General features: G+C 37.4%; 1 protein-coding gene across 2 annotated transcripts in view; it reads left to right on the forward strand.

Annotated features, from left to right (window-relative positions):
* Positions 1-20,985, forward strand: part of Sim1 (SIM bHLH transcription factor 1) — an 86,878-nt gene that overhangs the window by 16,765 nt on the left and 49,128 nt on the right. The gene's annotated exons all lie outside the window — the stretch shown is intronic.

The raw sequence follows: 20,985 nt of genomic DNA on the forward strand, positions 1-20,985 counted from the left end.
GTACAGTAGACAGGATGAGGCTTGGATTCATTCCATATTGCTTTAAATTGTCAAGTAAAAATATAGCTGCTGGAAATATACTTAGCAATAACACTTAGTGCTTTGTTTAAGAGGAATAACTCACTAGACTCAGCAAATGAATTTGGTTTAAGTAAGGATTGCTTATTTAAGAATAATAGATGAAAAAGAATAATAGATGGCTACTTAGCATATTTTAATTGTTCACTTTTTAGTAAACCATGTTAAAAGCAATATTTGACATTTGTAATAGCAAAAAAAGTAATGTATTTTATTACAGAGTAAAAACATACCATTATTTTGGGTATCATGAAACAAACCATCTACCTAATGGCCACAGTTTTTCATATTATTATAATAAACATAAGAAACTGGCAAGGTATAATTTATAAAATGAACTTGTGAAACAGAAATAGCAAAGGGTGAAATTGGCTTACCATGGAAAAGAAAAAAAAAACTTACAGAAAGTGCCTCGTATGTCTAAGACAGCACAAGTATTTTGTATAACCTCTGTTCTCTGTTGGTGACTGTGGTTAGTACTCATTCTTTATCCAACAGCAGGGCATATAGTCACCCAGACCCCTATAAAAGATCCAAATGCAAGTTCTACCTCCCAATGGGTAAACCTAATTTGTTAGCATTCATTTTGAAATGTTTTGTTTTGTTTTCCAGTGGGTAAGTAATCTTTTTTTCTTCTGTTGTCTATGTCATTCCTTACATATTTCTTGAGAGCTGTAGAACTAGACCCTCAACCTTACATCAGATTAAAAGGCTGTAAATAAGCATAAATACGTGACTTATGGAAGGAAAACTAGCGTGGCACACATTTGCTGAACATTGTTTACCTCAACTGAAGACAGAAGGGAGCACAGGTGTGTATGCGCACAGGCACCCAAGATGGAAAGCTAAAGTCGCTTACCCCCTCCCCTTTTAAAAATGAGTCTCAGCTCCTATTCCTTGCATAAAAATCCTCAGAACAATTTTTATAGCTGCAAATGGGGAAACTGCTTCAGATGACATGCCATCAGTTGGCTCTGTGTGTGTTGACGGAATTTTCATAACGAACAGGTTGCTATTTGTTTGATGTGTATATCACACATCTGGCTGGAAGTTACTACTTTACATTGTCTTAGAAGATTAAATAGATGGCTATTGAGTTTTTATGATAGTAGCGAATCACCACATTTACTCCTCGGGCTACTTCTCTGGGCAGCCAGAGACTGGTAAAGTGAATCCTTTCCAAACACACTACCTCAAAGAGCCCTTAAACACTAAGCAAGCTCTGAAATAACTTGACGCTCCAGATGTTTTCCAAATGTAAACATTTATATAGTGCACACTTTGAAGTGATTTTCATGACATGAAAGTAGAGGGAAAATTTAAATAACCAGTGGTCAAATGAGAGTGTGATAATTTAGTGGAAGCTATGTTGTGAGAAGTTTTTTTTCCCCCTAATTTTCTTATGACAAATTTATTGTTAAAATATACTTAGGAAAATTTGTCGTTATTATTGAATAGAATCACCAATGAACAGAAATCTAACATTGCTTTAATTAGCACCTGCAATATTTAGGAAAGGTGTTGTATACTTTCTGCCTTACTGGCTTCTATATGAACACTGTATTTTCCAGAGCTGGAAAGAAAGATGAGAAGAGAAGACACCATAGCTATAAATATTCTTGGTTTCTCCAATGCCTGAGGTTCAATGGAACAACAATAGTTCTTTCAAAACATCACCCCCATGATAAAACAAACCACAACTAGTTTATGATTTCTACAAGACAAGTATAATCTGAGAGAGTTCTCTGCCACGTAAAAACCATATATGAGTGCCCACAGCTTTCAAATGTGTGTTAAGCTCTAGAGCTACCCTGTTCCTAGTATTAGGAGGATAGATACATTGAGAAAGTAATGCCAGTGACTGCTGGGGAGAGACCTGAGAGCGTAAAGTGCAAAGGGAAAGTACAATGTATGAAGACTTGAGTCTGGAATTCATATGTACTTCAGTTTAATTGGTAGTAGTAATTATTCATAGCTAGTTCAGATGGAAAACATTAGTATTTAATGCGAAGAAAATTGAAAATGTGAAACACCCAATAAACTATGAAAAGTAATTGAAAGGAAAATGGAAAATTCTGGTTCTCTTTATGATTACAGACTTAGTATATTTTAAAATTCAAAAATACTCTTCTACTCTTAAGATAAAATTTAAAGTATCGTAACATTTTTTTCCAGACTTATATGTTGAATGAATAGTGCACTGTTGACACTTGCCAGTCCTCTCTTGGGTTTTCTATAGCTGTATGTGGTTGATGTTTCATGTATACATTTCCTACTAAATAATTTCAAATAAAGTTATGGACATTGTGGTTATTACATCCTTACATGCCCTGCATAGCTACTGTACCTATGATGGCACATTTTTAGTATTCTGAATTACTACTGCCTATTGAAGCTATCAAAAGTATATCTTAGCACTAGTTTATATGTGCCATTAAAATCAGTCTATCATGATACTTTTCCTAGTGTTCATTGATATATGACCTTAGCAAGGCTGATAGAGGGGCGGGATTTTCAGTGTTTTGTGATGGATTCTGTAGCCCCAAAGGATAGAATATTTTAAACTCAATTTCTAATAAGAATTCTAGACTAATAGTATTCTGATATCATGTTTGGAAAATAAAAGAAAAAATTGAATTTGAATGATCTGAAAGATTTAATATTTTCAGCTGGGCAAGAGGTTTTCATTACTTGTTTACTAAGTTTAGATTTTAGAACATCATTTTTAATGGAAATCTCAAGTAGTGTTGTCGACTAATGTATAGATCATATAGAAGGAAGTCGTTTTCAACATAAAAAATTCAATCTCTGTTACTAAAAACAACTAGTGGAGACAATCCAGATTAGTAGCTATCTACTCAACACTCCAAAAGTCGGCTAACGCTGAAGCAGAGATACTTCATGTCAGAGAAAAACGTTTTCAGTTAAATGTTGTGAGAACCCTCATAATTAAAAAGGATTTTAAAATGTTAACATACTTAGTGAGCAGAAAACTTTATATATCCTTACTTTAACCAGCAAATGTTTAAAAAAAATCTCTCAAATTTATTTGTTCCTTCAGACAGTGCTGAATAAATTTCAGTGTTAAGATTTAAATTTGTTTAAATGTATTTAAGGACCAGTGATATTCCTATTGCTAATATAGTTTAGGAAATAACTTTTCAAACTTGGTAAACAATATAATCATTAAAAGTTGCTCCTCTTTTATGTTGTCAAATGAAGGAAGACCTTGCTGACTGACTTTCTGACCTACAGTAAATATCAAAGAGTTTCCTCTTATGCCTCAGATTTGTGGAGTACTTGTATAGACTTCACCTTTTTGATGGCCCCAAATAGTCACCATACACTAATGTATACCTGTAAAATAGATTCCATCCTTAACTGTATTTAATATCTATAACGATAATATTGAGTATCAAAATTATCCACAGATGATTCTTTATAATGAACTTTAATAATCAGAGAAACAAATTGAAGGCACATTGGTATTAATAGTAATTCACAACTTCCAAAACATTCTATTAAAAAAGAAGACCTGAAAAAGCACCAGAGCTGTGAAATTTAGTCTTTCTTCTATGGACACAGCACTACTATTCACTTTAATCTTGACCTTCATAAAATGTTCTATTATACTTTAATTAAAATTATCTTTTTCTGTTATGGTTGAGTTTTTTTTTTTTTTTCTGATGTTTTGTTTTATTCCCGAGACAGGGTTTCTTTGTGCACCCCTGGCTGTCCTGGAACTCGCTTTATAAACCAAGCTGTTCTTGAACTTGGAGATCTGCCTACCTCTGCCTCCAGAGTACTGTGGTTAATGGGTGCAGCTATTTGATTTTTAACCTTTAAAAGGTCTTACTGAGTAGCCCTCAAACACCCAATCTGTCTATTTTAACTTCCTGGATGTTGGAATATCAACGTGATCCTAGCTGTATTTTCTTTGAATTCATCTTTTTGGAACTTGGAAATGCAGTGTTTTCTAAACTAACAAACACTAAGTACATATTTCTTTCCAAGTGTCATCTTAGTTGCTTGATTGGTTCCTTGAGTGTTCTATGTAGTGATTATATCAGAGTTCTGTGTAGTGCCTAGATTAGAGATCTCACCTCTCATTTGCTGCGTGAGGAAACTGAGGCTCACAGGTGGTAAGTGATGGAGCTGGAGATCTTTTTAATCTTTAAAATTATTACTATGACTACTGCTATTATTATATTATCATGCACCATGTGCATGCAGTGCTCTTGGGGGCCAGAAGAGGGCATTGCTTTCCCTGGGCCTGGAGTTACAGCAGCTTGTGAACTGTTGTGAATCATGTGAGTGTTGGGAATCACTCTCAGTTCCACAGGAAGAACACCAGTGACATTGCTCCAGCCCTCAAAAACCAAGAATTAAAAAAAAAAAAAAAGGTTCTTATTCTTTGACAATTTCTTTGATCATATTCATCCCTATTTCCCCAACCCCCCCCCCCCAACCCAGTCTACCCTCTTCCCCTTCACTTCACTATCTACCAAATGTCGAGGTTTTAATCTATTAGTTAAACAAACAAACAAGCAAACAAACACACACACCCAAAATCCTGAGCACAATTTGTGTTACCCAACTGTCACACTCCTAAAGAAAACTCCCTCTCCTAGCAGCGTTTTTTGTTAAATGCCAATAGCTCCTAAACTAGGGGTGGGATCAGGTGCTCCCCTCTCTCCGCACAAGCTGGGGTTTTGTCTGGCTTGAGCTTGTGCACGTCTTATGCATGCTGTCACAATTGTCATGAGTTCATATGTGGAAATGCTGGTTGTGTGTGGAGAACACTGTTTCCTTGAAGTTACCTGCCATCTTTGGCTCTTGAAAATCTTTCAGTTTCTAGTTTTCTTTTTTCTTTCCTTTCCTTCCCTTCCCTTCCCTTCCCTTCCCTTCCCTTCCCTTCCCTTCCCTTCCCTTCCCTTCCCTTCCCTTCCCTTCCCTTCCCTTCCCTTCCCTTCCCTTCCCTTCCCCTTCCCCTTCCCCTTCCCCTTCTTCCCCTTCCCCTTCCCCTTCCCTTCCCTTTTATTCTTTTCTTTTCTTTTCTTTTCTTTTCTTTTCTTTTCTTTTCTTTTCTTTTCTTTTCTTTTCTTTTCTTAAATGTAAATAGAACATTTGTCTGTTTTATTAAAAGGAAAAAAAAACCAAATTTTTATCTACTTTAAGTTTAAATAATAAATTAGTTGCACCATCATGACTTATTCACAGAAAGCCATATTAGTCATAATCATGGATATATGTGCAGCTTGATTATAGAAGCATGGTGAGAGCAGCGCCCACACTTTGCAATTCTCTTCTGTATTTTCTTTTTTCTTTCTTTTTTTCTTTTTTTAGACTTAATGATCTTTATTGCCTTTTTTTAAATAGATATTTTCTTTATTTACATTTCAAATATTATCCCCTTTTCTAGTTTCCCCTCCAAAACCCCCATATCCTCTTCCCCCTCCCCCTGCTCCCCAACCCACCTACTCCCATTTCCTGGCTCTGGCATTCCACTATACTGGGGCATAGAATCTTCACAGGACCAAGGGCCTTTCCTCCCATTGATGACCTACAAAGCCATCCTCAGCTACATTTGCAGCTAAAGCCATGGGTCACTCCGTGTGTTTTCTTTGGTTGGTGATTTAGTCCCAGGGAGCTCTGGGGTTACTGGTTAGTTCATATTGTTGTTCCTCCTAGGGGGCTGCAAACCCCTTCAGCTCCTTGGGTACTTTCTCTAGCTCCTTCCCTGAGCCTTGTTGTGAGGGGTATGATAGGTATGTCCTACTTAGGGTTGAGTGCTCTACAATCGTAGGGTTTCTGTGTTAACTGTCACCTAATACAAGAAGAAACTTCTCAGATAAGGGCTGAGAAATGTTCTGATCTGTGGGTAGAGCAATAAGTAATCAGGAGTAATTTTAATAGTAAGCCAATGTAGCAGAATAATAGTATTAGTTTTTTTTCCCTAGGACTTATGTCTTATCTTGCCACAGGTTCTTTGCTTCTATAACAATGACAGATATGGGTTCCATCTCTTGGAGTAAACCATAGATTCAATTAGAAAGGAGTTGGTTGTTCCTATAACGTTTGTGCCATGATTGCACTAGTTGGAATATCTTATCAGACCATTCATTATTGTTGCCCTCAGATCGCTAAGCTAGATGAGCTATCTATTACCTCAAATATTCATTCTCTTTCTTTGTGATGACACCATTTAAAAAATCCTATCTTGAAGAGATTTTGAAATATCAAATATATTGATGTTAACACTGACTATCCTATCATGTAATGGAACATCAGAATTTATTATTCCTATCTAGTTACAACTTTATGCCCATAGAATAATCTGTCCTCATTCCTCTTTGTCACCTTAAGCTGGAATTAAAGGGTCTGTGCCAGCGACAGCATCTGTACTGGCTGGTTTTGTGTCAACTTGACACAAGCAGAGTTATCTCGAAGAAAGGAGCCTCCCTTGAGGAAATGCCTCCATGAGATACAGCTGTGAGGCATTTTCTCAATTAGTGATCAAAGGTGGAGGGCCCAGCCCATTGTGGGTGGTGCCATCCTTGGGCTGGTAGTCCTGAGTTGTATAAGAAAGCAAGCCTAACAAGGCAGGGGAAGCAAGCCAGTAAGCAGCACCTCTCCAAGGTCTTTGCATCAGCTCCTGTATTCAAATTCCTGCCCTGTGTGAGTTCTTGTCCTGAATTCCTTTGGTGCTGAACAGCAATGTGGAAGTGTATGCTGAATAAACCCTTTCCTCCCCAACTTGGTTCTTGGTCATGATGTTTTGTGCAGGAATGCAAACCCTGACTAAGACAGCATCTTACCCTTATATGAGGATTTGTTTATTTATCCTTTATATGAGGATGAAGGTTCAGTTGGTTGAGGAAAAATCAGAGGGGGAGAGTTGAGTTAATTGAGGAAGGCCTGTGGTGGTCAGCCCATCCAACTCCAAGATAGGATTTAATGTGAATTCATGATGGAAAACTAAAAAGCTGCCTTGACATCACTTTTTCAGAACTGTCTGTTCAGATATTAATATTTTGCTTTTAAAGCATAGTAATGACATTTTTATCAGAGATATTTAATGAACAACATATAATTTTCCCTTTAAGCCTTATTAAAGACATTTACAATATTATTGTAATAATAGAGCTCCAATATTTTTTCTGCGTTCTTGCATCTCTCTTGATTACAGTTACTGCTGCTGCTCATTTCATTTCTACTACCAAGTTTTATGTTTATGGGCTAAATCAGATGTTAGAGAATTGGTAAAACAAGCCATCCTGTTTATCAGATTTTACACAAATTACCTTCTGTATTTGGGTATGTCCAGATTTGTGTGTGTGTGTTTGTGTGTGTGCATGTGCATGTGTGCATGTGTGTGTGTGTGTAGTGTTCTCATTTCTTCCTTTGGGAGGAATGGAGATGATTTAATGACAGCAGTTGTCCCTTGTGGCCCTACCTGAGAGCTGAGACTGTCCAAGCATTCCTCCAGTTTCTGAGCTATCTTCTGATCTCTTGGAACTGCCCGTTTCCTCCTTTCCTTCTGAGTTTACTCCTCCATTATTGCTGCTATGATGTAAAGAATATAGACATACAGGATCTTCCCCTTCTTTTCTGGATGATGACTGCTGGGTTATCTGTTGGGTGATGTCCAGCCTCATCTCTCCTCTGGCTTTCTTTTCTTTTGACGGGAAGGGGCTCTGATCTTTGAGTCATATAATAGGGAATCATGGACCATTGCCATATTTGGAGGCTGAGACATGCAAAAGTGGTTCAAAAAATCAAAAGGAGATTTATTTCAGTTAAAGGAAAACATGGCTTTGAGTGTATAACTGGACCTGGTGACCCAAGTCTGCAGTCATAGCTGTCCCAGAAGCTCAGGCAGGAACAAGTTCAAGGCCTGTCTTGGCTACAGGATGAGTTCAAGTTCAGCCCTGATAACTTAGAGATACTTTTTGAGATAATCTTATCTCAAAATAAAATCCATCCCAGTAGTAAAGTGCTTGCCCAGTATGCCTGAGGCCCAGGTTCAACCCTTAGTGTGTGGCTATGCATACAGATCTCAATGGTAATTTACTAAATGGCACTACTGCTCTTCTTAGTGCTTCTCTCTGTATGTTTCTCTCATTGGCTTACGATTGATGTCTTTCCAGATAAGCAGGTGGTGATAGAAAATTCACCAGGGTTAAGTGCTGTCTGTGTTCATGTTATTATATAAAGATGGCTTGGTTGTTTCTTCAGTAAATTGTGGGAATTCCTGATGAATGCCTATAATGAAGAACCTGCACATTTGGTTTTGGTTGAAGGTGTACCCTTCTCTCTTTCCTGTGTTTTGTGCATTCCAAGGTCCAAGAATCCAGAAAGGAAAGGGATTGTCTGTTGTGATGACAAAGTTGAGAGCGACGAGAGCGGACTTATTATTGTACGACACCGACATTGTTCAGGGTCTGTCTGGCTCTTCAAATTTTAACTCCTTAAAACCACAGATTTGGGTATTTATAAACTTCTCTATTCTACACAGTTCCTAAACTCTACACTATAAAGGTTGTGATCCATGTGTGTGATTTTCACCATTCCTTTAGGCTCACCAGTTGTTGCTGTTGCCCTCACATACTCGACAGCCAGGAGAGATACCTGCTTATGGGGGAGGGAAGCCAGAATTTACTCAGTGCCCCCTTTGTGCCAAGATGTCTGAGAGTACATGATCGACGTTACTTCCCCAGAGAAAAAGACCATTTAGAGGAGAGAGCTTTTTACTAGGTTTCTCGTTTAATTGGAACCAGTGCCTTGTTAGTAACTACAACTCACCGATGTTAGTTACTATAATCTCAAGTGCATAAAACATTAAACACTTGCCTATTTGATGGTACACAGTAGAGCTTTTTGTCCTTGTTGTTCTCCATGGCCTGTATAGCTATATGTGAAACAAAATTCTGGGTATCACTCAAGCTCATGCAGTCTATAGTTGACTTAGCCAAATAGAAGAGACCCACCAGTTTGAGATGGAGCTAGGAACACTTGCAGTTTTTTCTGAGGGTACATAGTGCAAGGGGACCTAAGGTGAGTGTGAAGCTCCAGGGAACGGGATGGGACTTTAAGGGTTGGAAACAAGATTAGGCTCTTTTGATCTGGGCCAATGACTGTGTCTATTTGCAACATAGCTTTTTTTTTTTCTCAGAAAGTACTTAGAAACAAAGGGCCAACTGATCATTTTACTGCTATTGCTGGAAGTGAGGTTTTCTGCCATTCTTTGTTATGAACCATTTTGCTGAAGCTGGGGCTTAGCTATCAGAGTTGGAAGCTGTTCTCAAATATCTTGCTTTTTCTTAATTATTATAGATACACCTTCAACATGGATTTAATAATGATTTTTTTTGGACCTATGCACAGAACATAGCTTTGAAAGTCTGAGATATCAGTATTCTAAATCAAATGTAAATATTATTGAAAATAATGTATAATTCTGCCATTTAAAGTAGTTTTATGTTGAAATTACTTATCAGAAAGAAAAATGTGAGGTATATATTGAGACAGGAAGTACAAGGTTGGTGTGTGACTTGATCTGGATTTGCAGGGCTGCATTTGCCTCTCTAATTCTATTCTTATGAGACTATGATGTAGTCTAACCCCTAGGCTTCTTATTAGGATGTTTCAAACCCTGGAAATTCCTGACAAGGCATTTGAAAAATGTGTTATAAAATGAGCTATCATTACTTATTATCATACAAGATAGCACAGTAGCCAAGAGTCTAGTGATTATTCCCAATGCTGCCACTCACGAGCACTGTGAGCTGGCAAATTGCTCAACTCTACTGTTTGCATTTTTAATATGTAAAATGTGGGCAATTTACTTTCTAGAGTCATTCTGAGTATTAAATGAAATAATGTGTGCACATACTGTGCCTGATTCAAAGTTACACTGAGAAAGTATCTATTAGTAGGGTGTTTATTTTAGTGAAATAAAAAGTATTTTTTTTTTTAGCACACTAATAAGCCCAAAACAAATAGCTATGAGTCTCTGGTCTTTGAAAGAAAAAAGCATGAGTTTTAGGAAGGCAGGAGTTTTCTTAAAAATAATAAATCAGTAGTCATTTTGATTCATTGTTCGATCCTTCAGCTATTTAGAAGTCTCTATAAATGACAAATTATGAAATATTATGAAAGATTTACTGAGCACCTGTATATGACAGGTGCTGATACCAAGTCTGAAGGACACAAAAATGAGTGGCAAATGTCTTTGGGGGTTGGGTTTGGAGAGGAAAAGTATAAGTACAAGCAGGTGTTCTTGCCTAATTTCCCTATAGGCCTGCTGCTGATGAAGTGGCTTTCTGCAAAGAAAGAAGAGAACCAAAGTGACCAGGTTGGTTCATCCCTTGTGAGCACCTTGGGATGGTTAGAGTCCTTCCTGACCAGGTGATGGGGAGGAAGGAGAGAGTGCTAGAGGTAGTGCTAGGGCTTGGGCCTATTTGGAGATGTTTCTTATCCCCTGGACCTCCAATGACTTCTCTCTCTCTCTCTCTCTCTCTCTCTCTCTCTGTCTCTCTCTCTCTCTCCCTCCCTCCCTCCCTCCCTCCCCCATCTCTTCTCATAGGGGCATTGTGGCCCAATTGTATCTAGTTACTTTGGGAAAAGAAAGCCACAGTACCTGAGTTGATTTTAGTTCTGGATTGTTTTAAGTGGGATTTCTCACTCTTTTTTGGTGGTTGATACCTGTTAGGATTTTTAATCACAGTGAATTTTTACATTGAAAAACCACTCTATCATTGTAGATTTGTTGCATTTTCAGAATATTGTCAATAATTTTAGGTTCCTGTAATTGTTTTTTCACTCCCCCTCCCCCTTTCTTGGACAGGGTCTTTCTAAATAGCCTTACCTGTGCTGGAACTTGCTCTGTAGAACATGCTGCCCTCCAAACAGATCTGCCTGCCTCTGCCTCCAGAGTGCTGAGTTTAAAGGCATGGGCCACTATGCTTATCTGGTTACTCCAATGTTTTAATAATTATTTTCGATATAAGGGATGGTTCCTAGGCTGTGCTTCTGTCTCTGAGAATAGCTCTGTCATGCTCAGAAAGATTGAGAAGAAAAGTCAGCTCCTGTTGGAGTCCATGGCTGAAGCTTGGGACTCAGTGAGACCAGCTGACTCAGCCCATGCTTTATAGCTAGACATGGAACCACCACACTGCCCTAGACTAAGCTGCATTGGATGTCATTTTTTTTGGGGGGTGTGCTTTTAAAAAACAGTGATGTATTAGGGTGAGCAAAATGAAGTTGCTACTTCTACATTTAAAAGCCCAACATTGGCTTTTTATGAAGTAACTGGTGATATCTTATAACTATTTTGCCAAGGTCTATAGAATTATTCCTTCTTTTTAATTCAGGGTCTCTACAAAGTGAGTCATTTGGACATAATTTGTATGATCTAGGATCTAGTCAGCTCCTATTCAATACAATTACACCCCAGACCCAATCCAATCACCCCTTTACCAACATAAATTTCAAAAGCAATGATTTTTTTTTAAATAGCAGTTGATAAATGTCCCCATTGAATACCATTTTATTTAAAACATCTAAAATTTATCTGGATTCAATGGTAGCCAGAAGGATATTTTTCCTTTGATTGATTGTAAAATGGATAGAGCCCTGGAAAGGATCTTTCTTTCTTAGGGATTTCTTGTTCAAACAGAATTTGTTGTATCCACATCAGTAAAGCTGTGCTAACACGGACTGCTGGCCAGATCTTAGAAATAGCCTCATTATACAGAACTGGATATAATAAAGGTATCCATTAAGGTAGGAATCTCTCAGTGTTTGTACTTTTAAACCCAAGTCCCTTGCCACCTTTTACATTCCATCAACAATAGCATCATTCTCTGGTCATGAATCCTCAGACAGTGTGGCTCTCAAATGTCTCCTTCTAAGCATTGCCAACTATAATCTGTGGCTTTCTGTGTTCAGGGGTTTATGGCTTGCTTCTGTTCAGTTATTTTACTCTCTGTGTTTGTGGTGACTATGAGGTGTTCTGGTGACCTAGGATATTTTCTTCCTTTAGCTAACCATGTAGTTACTATTGCTGTCCAAATAGTGGCAGGTAAAGAACTCCCCCTCCCCGAAATCTAATGAGTCAACCGTCATTTAAAATTTTCCAAGCTATTAGGAAACTCACAATGTTGGAAGTCACAGTATTTAGCTTACTGTTGAAACCATACCACAGTCCTGTCAAAATGGAGCTTTGATTATGTTGTTATGTTGCATTTGGATTCTGTACTCAGTGGGGGTCAGGAAGGCTAAGAAGAATGAGACACATCAAGGTGTGGAGAGGGAGTTGATTCTACTCCTTCAATTAGATCATGCAATACACTAGCAGAGTGTGGAGAAGTGTTCTATTGTCAAGGCTAATTGAAAACTGGGGGAAATATTAGACACAACACAGGGCATTTTACCATTTAATTTCTTTTCTGTTAGTGTGTTTTCTCAGTTGACTCAATAGGAATTTTATTACGAAGAAATTTCTGTCCTAAGAATCAGCTTAATTTCTGTTGTAATAATTAAGGGGTTGGTAGGGATGTTTTACACTGAAGTTCTGTCTAAGGCAAGGCAAGCTGGGGATGTTATAAATACTCAGCAAATAGCTGCATGTCAAGCTCTATGGTAGGGCTGTGGTGTGACACAGAATGACAGAAAGGCTTTCACCCATAATTTAGAAACTTTGAAGGTGCAAGTTTCTTTTCTTTTTCACATTTATACATCTTTTTTTTGATTTTTAAAATTAGATACTTTCTTCATATACCCTCCTCCCACCCTGCTCCCCTCTCACTTCTTGGCCTTGGCATTCCCCTGTACTGAGGCATATAAAGTTTGCAATACCAAGGGGCCTCTCTTCCCAGTGATGGCCGACTAGGCCATCGTCTGCTACGTACGAAGGCTCAAGTTTCTAAGTGTCTGCTATAGGTAGACCAGAGGAAGCTTGCAGAAATGTTAGATATAGTATGATAAAAGAAGAGAAACCAGGAACACCAAGACTAAGGTTTCAGTCTGAGCACCGTGGACCATGTGGAATAAAACAGTTTCTCAGGCAGTGGCAGCAAACATAGTTGTGTGTTGGGGGTTTCTAACTTGGAGGTGCCTGGAAAAGTCACATACTTAGTACTGGTAGAGTGGAAAGCTCTTAGATAGTGATTGCAGATCATGCAGGTATGGAATGTGAGGTCAGAGTGGAACAAGATCACCCGTGACTAGATGACAATGGAGAAGAGAAGCTCCTTGAGGGCAGAGTAGGAGCTTTGCAGAATAGCAGCTTAGTGGAAACAGAGAGCCAGGTTCTGAGAAAGTACCCCAGAGCTCCTTTCTTGGGTACTGGTTTTCCATCTTTCTGCAGTCCCCTTTCACCTGATTGCTTTCTTTACTTTCCATCTTTTTTTTTCTTTTTTATCCCAGATAGCAACTGTTCTGGTTTTCAAAATATTTTCTCCCTCACAGTATCAGCACCAGTGGGGAACAAGTCAAAATGCACATTTCTGGATTGCATTCTAACCTGTAAATAAATGGAAAAGGGTAAAGCCCAAGCAGGTTGACTTTTAACAAACCAATTAGGTGCTTTCTGAGAAATGCTGAAAGTTTGGAGGCTACTGTGTTCAGAGGAGGAGACATAAGCTGGATCAAACAAAATAGCAGATGGGAAATATACTTTCCCATCTTTCTGGGGCAAATATCTAAGGGTAAAACAATAAATGTACTTTAACTTTAGCCACTTCTGAAACAAACATTGTTATGGAAGCCTCTCAGATCTTGTAAATTATAACAATAGTCAGCTACTTATTTACCTATTGATGGCTGCATATTTGTGTAGCATTGTAGTGACTGTCTAGACAAAATGAAAATAAGTCATTTCAGTGGGCAGCTCAAATTTTCTACCAATGAGTGAAACCTTTATTTAACACAAGATCCTGGCCAGACAATTTAAAATGATGCCTGAGGCACACATTTGGTGAATTATGAATTTTATTCATAAAATACATCTCAAATTTATTTTAGCTGTTTAAATAATGGAGCTTAATGTATATTTAGTCAAGCATTACAGTAGTAAGGGCTTAAGGAGATTAAAATAAATGAATCCAATTAAAGAACATGTCCCTGAGATTTGATATGTCATCGACAGGAGTGAACTGTTTGCACAGCTACTGTAAAGAAATCATTAATGATTAACTATCTAGAAGAGGGTTAATCAAGAGTAAATGTCATAAAAGAATGACATACTTTAAAATATTTAAGTAAAACAAACAACAACTTGGGCATCATAGCACAATACATCATGCCATCATTTCTGCTGTCTTTCCTGCAGAGTACAAAGTTTGAGGTTTTGTAATACACAATCCAGTTTTGTAATGTACAGAGCAGGGAGGACTTTCCAAGAGTGCCATGCATTTGGCTTCTTGGTTCTCCTCACATGACGTTGTGGGGGTAGAATATGGGGGACCCTGTAGACTTGAATATGGAATCTCACTTCTCAGGGTGATGGGAAGATAATAGTCTTTTGACTAGAGGCATTCTTTCCCCCTTTCCTGGAGCCAAAAATAGTTGTGCTACTTTTATGTGCTCTGTTGGAGGATATTTTTAGGGTTCAGAACTAGATGAGAAAAGGTTCTTATTAGAATAGAGACTAAGCCAAATATAAGAGGCTATGTGATGGAAATTGTTAACCCAAACAAAATAACTCTCACTTCAAAGGGAATAAGATACAGTTTATTCTGGAGCCAAATTTGAGTGGCTGTGACTCAGAAATACAGATTGAGGTTGCCCAAAATTCTGCATTCCAGTATAGTAACAATTCCATGAAGTCTTACAGTAGCAGAACAAAGAGATACTTTTCAAGTGCATGTGGTATGCAGATTATAGTAAACCAGGGGAATCTCAGCTATGGGTCATAAATCCTACCTTCATAGCCTTTTGGTTGGTGGAAACTAAGGTCTGTTTGTACATGCCAAAGGGTTCATTTACCTAACAATTACTAATATGTAGGTCTCATTCAGAGGTGGATAACAAGTATTTAAGGATATTAAAGATGGGTCTTTTAACTCAAGATAATTTGACTTTGGATTTGCAACATTCCAATTTTTTTGATATAGCATAAGTTCAAATTAGTTCATCAGTCTTGCAGAAGGCTCAGGGTAAGGTATACTTTCCCCAACAACTTCCATTCACAGAATTCCCATTGGCCTATCTAACGTGGTTATATTAAGTAATCTTTATTTTTTGGCATCAAATTCACTATCCTCCTGCCTCAGCCTTCCCAGTGTTGGAACACTAGGCATATGTCACCATGCCAGGCTATCTTTTCTTTGTTTGACTTCTTTCTAGGAGACAATTAAATTAGGAGTTAAGGAATGAAGATACAGGTCAGTTGGTGGATTCCTTGCCTAGCATACCCAAAGTGTTGAATTCGATCCCTAGTGCCACGTAAACCAGTCATGGTGGTACATGCCTATAATCCCAGCACAGAGGAGGCAGAGGCAGGAGGATCAGATCAAGATCATCCTCAGTTACATAGTGAGTTGAAGACAAACTGTGTTATACTACACTCTGCGTTAAAAGCATAACAAAACAAACAAACAAACAAACAAAAACAAAGCAAACAAATAACAAAGGAATTAGCAGTTAAGGCAGTGAAAGTGAAGATTATCAGGTTTTAATTTACTTCATTTTTTGAAGCAGTCTGGGTATATTGTGTTTAATTTGTTTTGATCTGTCTTATAAAAACCAAAACCCTCCTCATATTCTAAGAAAATAAGAAACAGAAATGATCAACAGAATTTAGATATTAAACCTAAAGGATGAATAGCTACACTTGAGCTTTGAAATAGGGAATGCTTTTCTGATCATAAAATAAAAATTTCTCACAGCAAAAAATGTGGCCCCCAAGCTAGGTCACTTCATTTCAATATTGAAATAGTGCACATAAAACCTCCAGAGATATATAATTCTATAAGGTAGCAAGAATGGAAAATGGATCAGAACAGAATAGAAATGTTGAGGCACTAAGAAAATGTGTGTACTTGGACATTTAAAAATAATAAATGGCATTTCTAAGATAGATGTTTAACCTATAAAAAAAGAAATCCAATAGTGTCTCATCTTTTGTATGTAATATGTACAAATACAAAATCTTGGAGATACAAAACAATTGGGGAATTACTAATCGTATGGTAGGAATAATTAAAACTTGCCTCAATTAGTGTTTTATAAAATATTCTGATTACAAAAGCCAAGCATGTTTATTGTAGAAAAAATATGATAATACAGAGAATTATAAAACGATAAAAGATATTTTGACGTGTTTTCTAGGTATATGCACTTAACATTTTAGTTTACTTCCTCTCATGAATACATAATACCTGTTAACTTAAAAAATTCAGTTTGTTGTATATTTCACAATTGAAGTCAAATCATTTAATGTGCTATATAAAATTTTATCACTAGGTTATATCATAATTTAGTAATTGCTCTAGGTTTGGTTATTTCATACTTCTAAGTAAATATAAAAATTATGTCAATAAACATCTTGTATAGATATGTGATTTTTATTTTTGATTATTTTCTATTTTCTTAAAACATATTTACATGGCTAGGGGTGAAATTGTTGGACTTAAAATAGGAGCATTCTTAAGACTCTTGACAGATGTGGTTGGTTTACTCTCTTATCAGTAATAATATGAATGTTTGCTTACACCACTGTATGTCACTGAGATTTGTCATTAGAAATCTTTGCCAAAATAAAAGCAAAATTATTGTCTGTTGCCTGATTTAGTGTAGTATATAGATTTTTGAGACTAAACTTTTGAAATATTTCTAAGTAATTTGTGCATTCTTTTCTTACTTTCCTATTGTGGAGATATTGCATTCATTATCAGATTGTAAAATTTATTTCTTTGGGGCTTTAACATTTTATCTTACTATCTCTTTTCATATAACTGTGTTAGAAAAAAATAGTTTAGGAAGAAATGACTTTAGTATTCTAGTTTTCCTAAATATTATATGTAGTTGAATTAAAATTGATAAAATAATTTAATTTAATACAAGAATTAAATAGGATTTGACTCTTTGACGTAGGATCTCACAGGATTGCTGAGTCATCGTTATTAATTCTAACCTGGAAATTTAAAAAGGTCTCATATAAGCTAATTTTCTTAATAGATACTTTGTATTTATTTAGAAAGGTTAAATAATATTTTTGAATTTTTGATCACTTGGATTTGAGGTGAGTGAAAGTTGATTTCAATAAGCTATGTTACTAAGAAATGTTGCTTAGAAAATAAAGGTTAACATGGGAGAAGGGATTTAGTAGTTTATTGTCCAGATGTGATATTCGCTGCACAGTGAGACAGACTGAAGGAAGTGCCAAGAGTGACTGAGACAGTGATCGGTCTGTGAACTAAGAAGGAAAAGGAGAAAGCATTGCTGCCTCCAGGGGCAAGGAAACAAATCCAGTGTGGTGGCAGGACCTGCACTTAACACTACCTCAGCATGCTGATGGATTAATTCAAAATACCAAACATCTGTGCCGAGGCTGGTCACAGCTTCATGTGTTACAGCTTCTACTGTACTTTTTGCTTGCTATTGTTGGCCTACTGGTTACATCCATAGCTTTATTGAAATTAAAAAAAAAAAAGTGACAGCATACTCTGTTCTCAAGCATTGTCTTCCTCTTATGTTACCATGGAACCTTCAAAGTGGTGGAGAAAGAGGGGTTTTAGGAAAAGGCACTGTTTATAAAAGGAAAGAGTTTGGGGGAATGACAATGGAATGAACATGAATTGACTCATTTGTACGAGACTATTTTATTCCCAATGGTGCCTTAGCCTAATTTTCGAGCAGGAAATACAAAGCAGCTTGTCTTTGTGTTTGAGCTTCTCAGTACAGGGTCCTCCTTATCATCTCTTTCTGTTGGACTCCGTAGGAGCCTGAATATGAAATATAAATCACGTCTCTCTGCTGCCAGGACTTACTGGTGGCTAGGCAGCAACCCTGCCAGAATACAAAGAAGGTCATGCACTATGTGTAAGAGTGACTCTAGAATCCAATTAAAAAGTTTAGTGTAGGCGCAGCCATCCCCACTTAATCTGATCACAGTTTAATGCAATCCCCTGCTTATTTCAACCAGTGCCTTTGGAGCCAAATCAGTTGTGTGTCTCTGTTTCCACGTTTTGCCTGGGTAATTTGATCAATTTCAGCTGTTTAAAAAAATAGCTCAGGAAATCTGGCACCGTCTTTTCAGAATTGCCCTGAAGCATAATGTCCCCAAATAAGCTCCAGGATGACCTGCAGATCCACACTTGCCATATCAGAGACAAAAGTTCAGTTTTCTAAACAGAAAAGAGGATAGATACAGTGTGCTCTTGGGAGATTTTTTTTTTTTTTTTTTTGTAAAGAATCTAGAAACGACCTCAGCAATGATGTTGGCCTTCTTTGTACACAGAATGTAAGATTGTGAATCTTAGGTACAGCGTCTTGGCTGCAATGAGAGAAATGTTGCTAAAGTAACTGTCTGAGGTGGAAAGTTCCTTTCGTTAGCTTTACAAGGGTTTCACAGAGAGCTTTTCACATGACAAGTTGGCATTGATTTCATGAATGGTTGTGGTGCATTGTTAAGGGATAGCTGAGGAAGGCCAGTGAATTGAATGTGGTTCCATTTCTTTTTATTGAAATTTGAGTCATTCCAAATATGTACATGGTTGTTATAAAGTTTAAAGTAGATTGGATGGTTAATTCTGAAGACTGAATGAGTTTTGACTGTATAATGGAACAAGAGGATTACTTTGGTCTCCAAACATGGGTGAGATTGACAGCTATAAGTCCTAATGACTGCATGTTACTCCTCTCGCATCACTTTCAGAGTGTGGTACCCGAGGATGTCTGTAGCTGGTGCACAAATCATTAAAAGATGAGAAAATCAAACGTAAGTCATTCTCAATAGCCTTTTGAAGAATATATCAAGTTCCATATACCAGCCGTTCTTTTTTTCCCAATATACCTGTTATGTTTGGAGGTCAGTATGAGTTACCCTTAAAAAGATCAAAGTGTGGTGCTCCAATTCTATAGTAATCCTCACGAAAGCTTGAAGAATAGGACCATGTTTTTTGTTACTGGAAAAAAAAATCACCTAACTCATATTCCTCACCAAACTCTTTGCTCTTTGGAATCCAAAGTCTGTATAACTGAGGTATTTATTATCTTATCTTATTTCTCTCGCTCTTGCTCTCCCTCTCCCTCTCGCTCTCTCTCTCCCTCTCTCTCTCCCCCTCCTCCTCTCCCTCTCCCCCTCCTCCTCTCCCTCTCCCCCTCCTCCTCTCCCCCTCCCTCCCTCCCTCCCTCCCTCCCTCTCCTCTCCCTCCCTTCCTTCCTTCCTTTCTTTCATTCGTCCTTTTATTTATTTATTTTTTGCCCTACATCAGGAGGGAAGTGTTAAATAAATGGCTTCACTTAGCATACATGTGATCATGAATACATGTGTGGTACCAGATTTGCTTCACTAGAGGGCAAGGAAAGAAGTAGAGCCAGACTTTTCTTGGTGTCCGAGTTTGGAGGAGGGAACTGGGACTTGTAATTCCCATGAACATCTATCCCTTTAAGCGGTACAAATGAAATTCTCCATTTAATAGAAGTCTAAAAGTAAAACAAATGCTTTGTTCTTCCCAAATCTGCAATTCCAAGCTACTCTTGGCAGCACATCAACCGTCCTTGAAATGTCTTTAAGTGGGTATTTTTTTATTATGCTTTTCATCCCAACATATCTACGGAGCTGTTGGAGTTTTGAATAGAGAAGCAGGAAGGCTGAGTTATACTGGATGACTGCGTTGCTCTAACGGTTCCATGTGCTTACTTAGCAATAAAGAACTTACCTTAGTGTTTTGACCACATGCAGTAGAGCTTAAAGACGGAAATGTAACAGACCAAATTAAAATGCATTTGGGATGAAAAGGAAAGAAATAATGTAAGAGGTGTTTGTTCTTTTTAAAAATTAAAACATTTTTACTTATTCTTTATGCCATATATTTTGATTATGTTTTTCCAACTCCTCTTAGATCCCCCCTTATACAACTTGCCTTTGTTGTTACTCTCTCTTTCAAAGCAGTGTTTATGATAAAATGCATCTAACGTGAGGTAGAGTGGTGTGGCGAGAAGTTATGGGATAACACTGTTGATGGAGTATTTGCTGTTCCAGGCACTGTGCTGCAGGGTTTTCACTTAGGATTCTCTGTAAGCCTCACTGTCTTTATGATTCACAGACTAGAAATGGAAGCCTACACAGCAGGTTGTTAGTCAGAGACAGAGGTTGGCTTCAGCATTGATCTGCTTAGTGCTGCTAAAGCTGAACAATTATTTCTATTATTTTTAAAGTTTAAAAATAAATTTTAATATTATGTGTGAGAGGTTTTGCTTCATGTACATCTGTATACCATATGCATGCCTTGTATCTTCAGAAGCCAGAAGAGGGCATCACATCCCCTGAAACAGAATTGTGAGCTAACCTGTCAGAGCTGGGAACCACACCTGGATCCTCTGGATTTCAACTGCTGCGGCATCCCTTGATCCCCTGGAGTTTGTTTGTTTGTTTGTTTGTTTATTTATATATTTCTGTTGAGGATCAGAAAAATACTTTCAATTAAATCGTCAAGCATATGTAATTTTTAATTCTTATATTTGACAGTTATATTAATGTGCACAATTTTAAACTATATATTGAATTTAAATGTTACATAGAGTTATCTAATTTGTAGTATTTCTATTATCAAAAGCTATGCAAGCTGAGTGTGGTGCTGCATGAGTTTAGGTAATCTCTGTGAATTTGAGACTCGCTTCATCAACAGAGGGAGTTCCAGGACAACCAGAGTTACATAGCAAGACCTTGTCTCAAAA

The sequence above is a fragment of the Mus caroli genome, unplaced genomic scaffold (genome assembly GCF_978045245.1).
Source record: "Mus caroli unplaced genomic scaffold, Mus_caroli_1 scaffold_9, whole genome shotgun sequence".
Classification (NCBI taxonomy): domain Eukaryota; kingdom Metazoa; phylum Chordata; class Mammalia; order Rodentia; family Muridae; genus Mus; species Mus caroli.